We start from the raw sequence: 7,111 nt of genomic DNA, 5'->3' as shown, positions 1-7,111 counted from the left end.
TTTTTGTAGCATATAGGAGAAGGAAAATTTAAATATCTATGGGACTAGCATTTCATCCACTGGGGAACTTTTAAACTGACTCACTTATTGTGTAGAGGGAGATGGTTTGGCAGTCCAAAAGTAGGGCAAATAACGGAGGAATTGTGATGAAAGCACTGCAGGTGTATGTTGTCCTATGAACCTAAGAACAGAGAAACAGCCTGAATGCCAGTGCTTCCAAATTTCTTTTGCACTAATGGGTGATGCTGTGATAATATTAGCCAAGATTCCTCCAGGGGGTACAAACTAGAGTGACAAAGGAAAGCAAAACCAAAGTGCTGTGTGTCTTTCATAGCCTCAAGCTGCACCAAAACATGCTGTGATAGATTTGAATGAACTGCAATAAAATGCATAAAATGACATCTCTCCCTGAACCTGCTATAATAAACAATAAATGGGTCTTCCCTGACATCCTGAGACTTGGAATTTATATTCTTTTCAATTGTGTAGCTACATAGCGATTACAGAAGCCATTATGTTTGAGTACATCTATGCACTATAAATATCTCCCAGTTTGTCTGCAATGAGGCAGAACTGTGTATTGCAAGGTCTGTTTGCTTATTTATTTTTCCTGTACATATCTTTATGGCATACACTGTACATACTTACTTGCTTGACAAGCCATGCCAAAATTATGTACTGCATTTCAGATTACAAGCTATAACTCACGTGCAACTAACAGCTAACGTCAAGATTCCAGAAATCCATTATATTATACAGCAAGTGGCTAATTTTGTCTTATCACATTATTTTTCTTAAGGAAAAAATATAGGGGCATTTTGATGGTATAAATTCAATGTTAACCATTATGGCTTATTTTAATGTGTGAGCACCTGAGTTATTGACATAGCTATAAATCCATTTGCTGGCATTAACAGAGGAATTGTTAGAGCATGGTGATAAAGTTCCTTGGGTTGGTCAGTGAAGTGGGGAAAAGGGCAGGGGGGAATGACAGCCAAAAAATGTTTGAATAGTGGATAGGCCAGGCAACAGAATCCCCTGCATTAAATCATGTGTTCAGTCTTAGAAGAGGAATTCCTATGTCATGTTAAAGGTTCAGGAACTGGCTGTCACAAAGAAGAAGGAAGCCAAGGCTTCACCCTGGTAATGTTGTCTTAATATCAAGGTTGTTGTCTTGATATATGTCTCATATTCTTGAGTGAAAGTCTTCTAATCTGCATAGCATTTTACATAATGCAAAGGATTGAACTGGATAGATCCAGTGACTGCTAATGGGGCAAAAAACAGAGAATCCCAGACTGGTTTGTGAGACACTGGTTGTCCATGGAGCATTGGCCAGTAGTCCACAGACAACTACCTCGTCATACAGTGCTGGCTCCTCCTCCTGCTAAATCATACAAAAGACAAGTAAAATACATTAAATATTACATTCCATGTAAGCCTGGAGTGAGGGGAAGTCACAGATAAATGCACCGAGAGGTTACATGGAAATAGAGAGAACGTGTGATTCAAAAAGGGGAAAGGCCCTCTCTTGGTGTACACACGCGCACACACAAACACACACAAAACAGGTTAACTGCATGCAGTTAGCATCTTTAGAGTTACATCCCCCACTCCTACATGCTCCATGAGTGATTCTGTTATACTGTAAACCTCAGAGGCCTTTTCACTGGTAGCTAGTTCCTAGTTCTAATTTAGAACACGCATAAACAAATACAAATGAAATGGAATCAGCAGTCACTTTAGAAAAAGGAAATGACTGAAATATTGAATGCTTCATTGATTGCAGTCTGTGGCATAAACAGCAACGTGTTCCTCCTGTTTCATTTTCATAATTTTAGTGCATAAAAATTGCAAAATATTTGGCAACATTATTACACAGCAGGAACTTTAGGCCCGATTCTCCTTTCACTTATACCATTTTTATGTATGTGTGACTCCATTAAAGTTGGTAGTGTTGCTCCTTTTATACACTAGTGTAAAAGGGAAGAGAATCAAGCCCTGTATGTCTGTCAATTACTATTTCAAGTGCCAAGCTCAGGAAAAATAGGTTATTTTCTGCTCTGCATTTTATTGGCTAAATATTCATTATGTAAGTGTATAGTGTGTGTTAGAGTTGAGAAAATGCTGCAAAACTAAATTCTAGGCGTAATCCTTTGATGTTGTAAGGAAATACTTGCAAGGAATTTAGTGCCTTAGTGAGTTAGGAGTTAGTTGCGTTGACGTTATAGCCACTGACTGTCAACAGGACGTGTGCTCCTAAATTCCTTAGGCACATTTTACAATACCATCCTGTCTTTCCTTTCGCTGTGTTCACACCCCTTTCAAATTTGCATTGTTCGCACCCCTTCTGTGTATGGGAGCATTCTAGCTCATGAGTTCACTGGCAGGAATATTGGAGGAGAGAGCAAATTTTAAAGCCGTGGGCTTTTATAGAAGTTGCACTGGTTTAACTAAGGGTTTGTGTTGCACTGATTTAGTTAAATTAGTGCAAGTTTCTGTGTGGACACACCACATTGGTTTAACTCAGGCTTACATGAGTTTATCTGGTAAATAATGGAATAAGATGCAAAATTCATAGTTATTCAGTATGAATTATTCTTGACCGAAGAAAGAAGACTGTAGCATTGCTGAAAGCGGACATGACAAGACATAGACAGCAGCAGCTTCGTCCACATTGTCTAGTCTCTAGTTAATGTTCCCCTATCCTGATATGAAGAAGCTAGTTAGTGAGAGGAGAGAACAAGTCACTGGCCTAGGATCCATTTTTAGGCCTGTCTGCTGAGACTCCCAACAAGGGGTCAATGAATGCAAGTTATAATGATGAAAACTATCACTTGGATTTATTGGTTCAGTCATTTTTTTTAACGCAGTCAGCATTGTAAGGTATCCCCTGACAGCAGGTAAAACTGAATAATGCAAGTTGCATTACTTAGTGTCTCGTAAACCCAGATGACATGCACAAGAGCAAAGTGCTGACCAGTAATGTAGCATGTTTCATCCATTTAGGACAGTCATCATAACTATATTTAACACTTACATAATGCTTTTCTTTTCCAAATCACTTTGTAACCTTGAATTCAATCCTCACAATATCCCTGCAAGGTCAGATTATTAGTTCCATTTTACAGATGGAGTAAAATGAGACACAGCGAAGTTAAATGACTTGCCTTTGACCACAGAACAAATCAATGGAAGAGCTGGGATTAGAATCCAGAAAATCATGGCTACCAGTTTCATTCTCTACCTGTGAAACAATCATACCTACAGGGCACATTTTCCAAATCCCTTTGAACAGGAAGAAGGCTGAAGTATGTGCTAAGCCAAAGTGTCTGACTGAATGAGAAGGATAATGCATTAGGGATTCCTTATTATAATAAAAAAGTCTCTTCAGTTGTAGGGGATTCTTTTCCATTGTTACATGGCAAATATTTCTTCCTTTCAACCAAGTTCCATAGATTATCAGTGATGTCTTGGTATCAACAATATTTTGTCCTTCCAAGCAAACATTGAATAGAGCTGGTGGAAATTTTTTGCACAAAATTCTTTAAGACAAAAAAATTGCCTTTTTTGCCAAAAATTCTCAACAGTAGTGGAAATTTTCTATTTTGAGTGAGATTTCATTGATATTTTAATTGAAATTTTAATCAAAATCATTTTAAATCATCACTTTTAAAAAATTTCCCAATCATCCAGTTTTCATTAAATAAAACATTATTGATGATGTCAATTAAAAATTCAATTAAAAGTTTTGCAGAAAATTTCAAAAAAAGGGAAAATGGGTTCATTTTGAACCTCAGAAAATGCAAATGAGTTTGGCATTTGAAAATTGTTCACAAAATCATTTTCCCATATTCCAAAATGAGCAACAGCCTCTTTAGGGAGCAATCTTCCATTTCTCTCCCATTCTCATAGAGTGTGAGATACACAGAGAATTTAGGATGAGGTTCTAAATCTGCCTACGAGAAGAAGCTACTTCAACAAGAGTGTTATGAAAATGATACATTTATAGAAAGATTTAGCTATAAAAGTCTCACAAAAACATAGAAAAGCAAAGTGATATGGAAATGACAGCGTATTTTTTATGCATTAGAAATCATTACACATATGGTTTTCAATAACCCTACCATTTATAATAACCCTTAGAAATCCAGAAACAGAAATAATAATAAAGAGCAAATGAAAAATTATTCTTTGTAGTAATATAATGTTTTTCAGCTAAAGATCTTGAAGTATATTATTTCTAACTGTTTTGTTTAGCAATTTTTGTTTGTCTTCTCTCTCTCTCTCTCACACGAGCACACACTCGCACACACACACACACACACACACACACACTTGTTTGTTATTGTAGGGCTGCCTCTGAGTACTTGATTGCATATATTGTTTTGTTGTTTGTTTTTTATTGTAGGGTTGCTTGTGAGTGCCATCTTCTATTTGTTATTGTAGAGTGCCATGAGCATTGGGTCACATACAAAGGATTTCTAAAATTAAAGACTGATCGGTCTTGAGAATTTTGTCCTTTTGAGGCAGGCACTGCTTTTGACTCCAGTCACATTTTTCTATAAGGAGACTGGAGCCAAGATAGTTGCTGCTGTTCAACTTTACTTGTAATAACCATTGCCCGATGTGGCCAACATCATTTGTCACTAATGACATAAATGCTGGTTATGAAAAAGTCAGAAGCTATTTTGCAAAAGAATTTAGCAGCAGGAATTTTTCGTCTGGACCATGAAAGCTACAGCCTGACAGGACCTAAAAAAGGAAAATGTCTTCAAAAGAGAAAAGCCACAGTCACAAGAAAACCAATACAGGCAGCATTCGTCTATATTTTAGACGTGTTTCCTCCTATAAAATGAAAACAAACATTACCATGTTAAATACATTTTTTTAAAACCACTCTCCTGGCGTTATCATAATTACAGTCAACTTGTTCATAAGCAAAATCCATTTGGGCTAAACATTCACAGAAATCCTAGGAAACACATTTTTAATAATAGTTGTCTGATATTCTGGGAAGGAATATGCCTACCTGGTTTGAGCACGGATCTGGGTGACCGGACTCCTGGGTTCCATTTCTACCTAGCTGCATCTCATTTAAGAAGCCAGATAGGCTAAATTTACAAAAGTGGCCACTGATTTTGAGTTCTTCCATTTGTAGGTGGAAGATACCCAATCTAAGACACCCAAATGGAGGCATGAAAAATTAGAAACCAGTTTTTGGCTGGAAAGCTATCAGCAGCCCCATTTGTAAAGAATAGGGTGACCAGATGTCCCGATTTTATGAGAACAGTCCCAATTTTTGGGTCTTTTTCTTATATAGACTCCTATTACCTCCCATCCCGTCCCGATTTTTCACATTTGCTATCTGGGTCTCCCTAGTAAAGAGGTGACGATCATATCTGTTAGATCCAAATTTTCTAGCTTGCATTCATCTCTATCATTAAGCCCAACTCGAGTATTACACAACATTAGAGAAAACTCTTATTTGATATTTTTACTTACAGAATAAAAAAAGAGTTAGTAAAGGAGATATCATAGTTAAACCTTTTGGATTAGAAAATGATTTCTTGTATGACCAGCTCAGTGAAATCAACAGTGACAAATTCTGTTCTCAGAGAAATTGATGGCAAGACATTTAAAATGGCCTGAAGTTCAGGTGTGATGCACCTACAGTTCCTCTGGAGTTCAGTGAGCTTTGTGGATGCTCAGCATCTCTGAAAACCAAGCCATTGTTGATGCCAAAAGGATTGGGACTGGGTTCTGAGAACAGTTTTATTCATCCTGTTGATCTTCAAAGATTAAGTTTTTCTTTCCCTCTTTTTAATATGTGATTTTTATAGATGATTTTCAGGTCTGTTGTATAGTTTTCACTCTTTTTTTTCCTGGGAAATGGCCAAGTCCATTCAAGTTTTAATCTTGAGCACAAAGGTAAATATGGTTCATTTGTGTGTAGATTGTTCTCTGTAGTATAATGGCTTCAAGGCCACCATTTCTTTGTAAATGGAAGAGGTTAAAAATGATCTTCCGTCACAATGAAAGGAAGAAAGGCTACATTAGATTGTGTTACTGGGAACATTTCAAACACACAGCCATTTTAACTAATGCATAATAAGAGCAAAGGCAATGGAAACGAAAAAGCTTGCCTAATGCTATGTGCTGCTAATCTTTGTGATGCTAGGCCCTCCAGTGTACCAGCTGGGCTGCTGCTATCCTTTCACATGCCACTCAAATCAATACAGCATTTAGGAGTCTTTGTATTGCCAGCAGCACAGCAGGTGCATTTTACCTGGAGGTAGCTGGTCACTACAGGCTGCTGTGGCTGTGACCCACCAGTAATATTCCAGCTATCTGTTGTGCTAAGAGACCAGCTAGAGCTGGAATTTATCCAGCACCTGGAGGATGCAATGGCTTCAGTGTATCTGCTCTACACCTGCACTCTAGCTGCAAGAACTTTCTGAGAGCTAGGGAGCAAGGTGCATAGCAGGTAATACATGCTTCTGAGAGGCTAATTCAGATTAGCGCCCCAGAGGCAGAGGATGGGTCCCCTTGTACATGCCCCTGAAAACCACTTGAAGGGGGTGAGAAACAAATAGGATAGGATAGAATCTGAGCTAGAGAGGCACAGGTTTGACTGACAAATGAATAAAGGAATGGGGTAAATGGGTGACTAAGGATATGGATGAACTGGTAGTGTTAAGAATGAGATGCGTGGTGGTGAGAACAAGGAAAGTCTGAAGGAGGAGGTAGAAATTAAAAAGAAGGGCTGAGAGAGAGAAAACAGTAGCATTGTTTCAGATGGTTAAATCTCTCTCCTCTCCTTGCCTTTGTGAAGTGCCCAGTGCCTGTTCTGAAAGGGGGAACCCAGATTGCCCCTCAGAGGCCAGGTATGCCACATCCCCATGGACAGTGCCCCTGGCACTCCCACCGGTGCTCAGTCTTTCACTTTGAAAAACTGATCAATCTGTGGGCAAGGAAGCACTGGGATGGCTCTGGTTACCTGCAGCCTCACCATTTGCTTTGGGCACAAGCAACAACTGTGTAATTGGGATAACAATGGATGTGGGGTTACTTTGGGTGTTATATTTAAAATCTATTTTGCCATTATATT

This window comes from Gopherus evgoodei, chromosome 8, assembly GCF_007399415.2.
Source record: "Gopherus evgoodei ecotype Sinaloan lineage chromosome 8, rGopEvg1_v1.p, whole genome shotgun sequence".
NCBI lineage: Eukaryota > Metazoa > Chordata > Testudines > Testudinidae > Gopherus > Gopherus evgoodei.
This window is presented reverse-complemented; position numbering follows the sequence as displayed.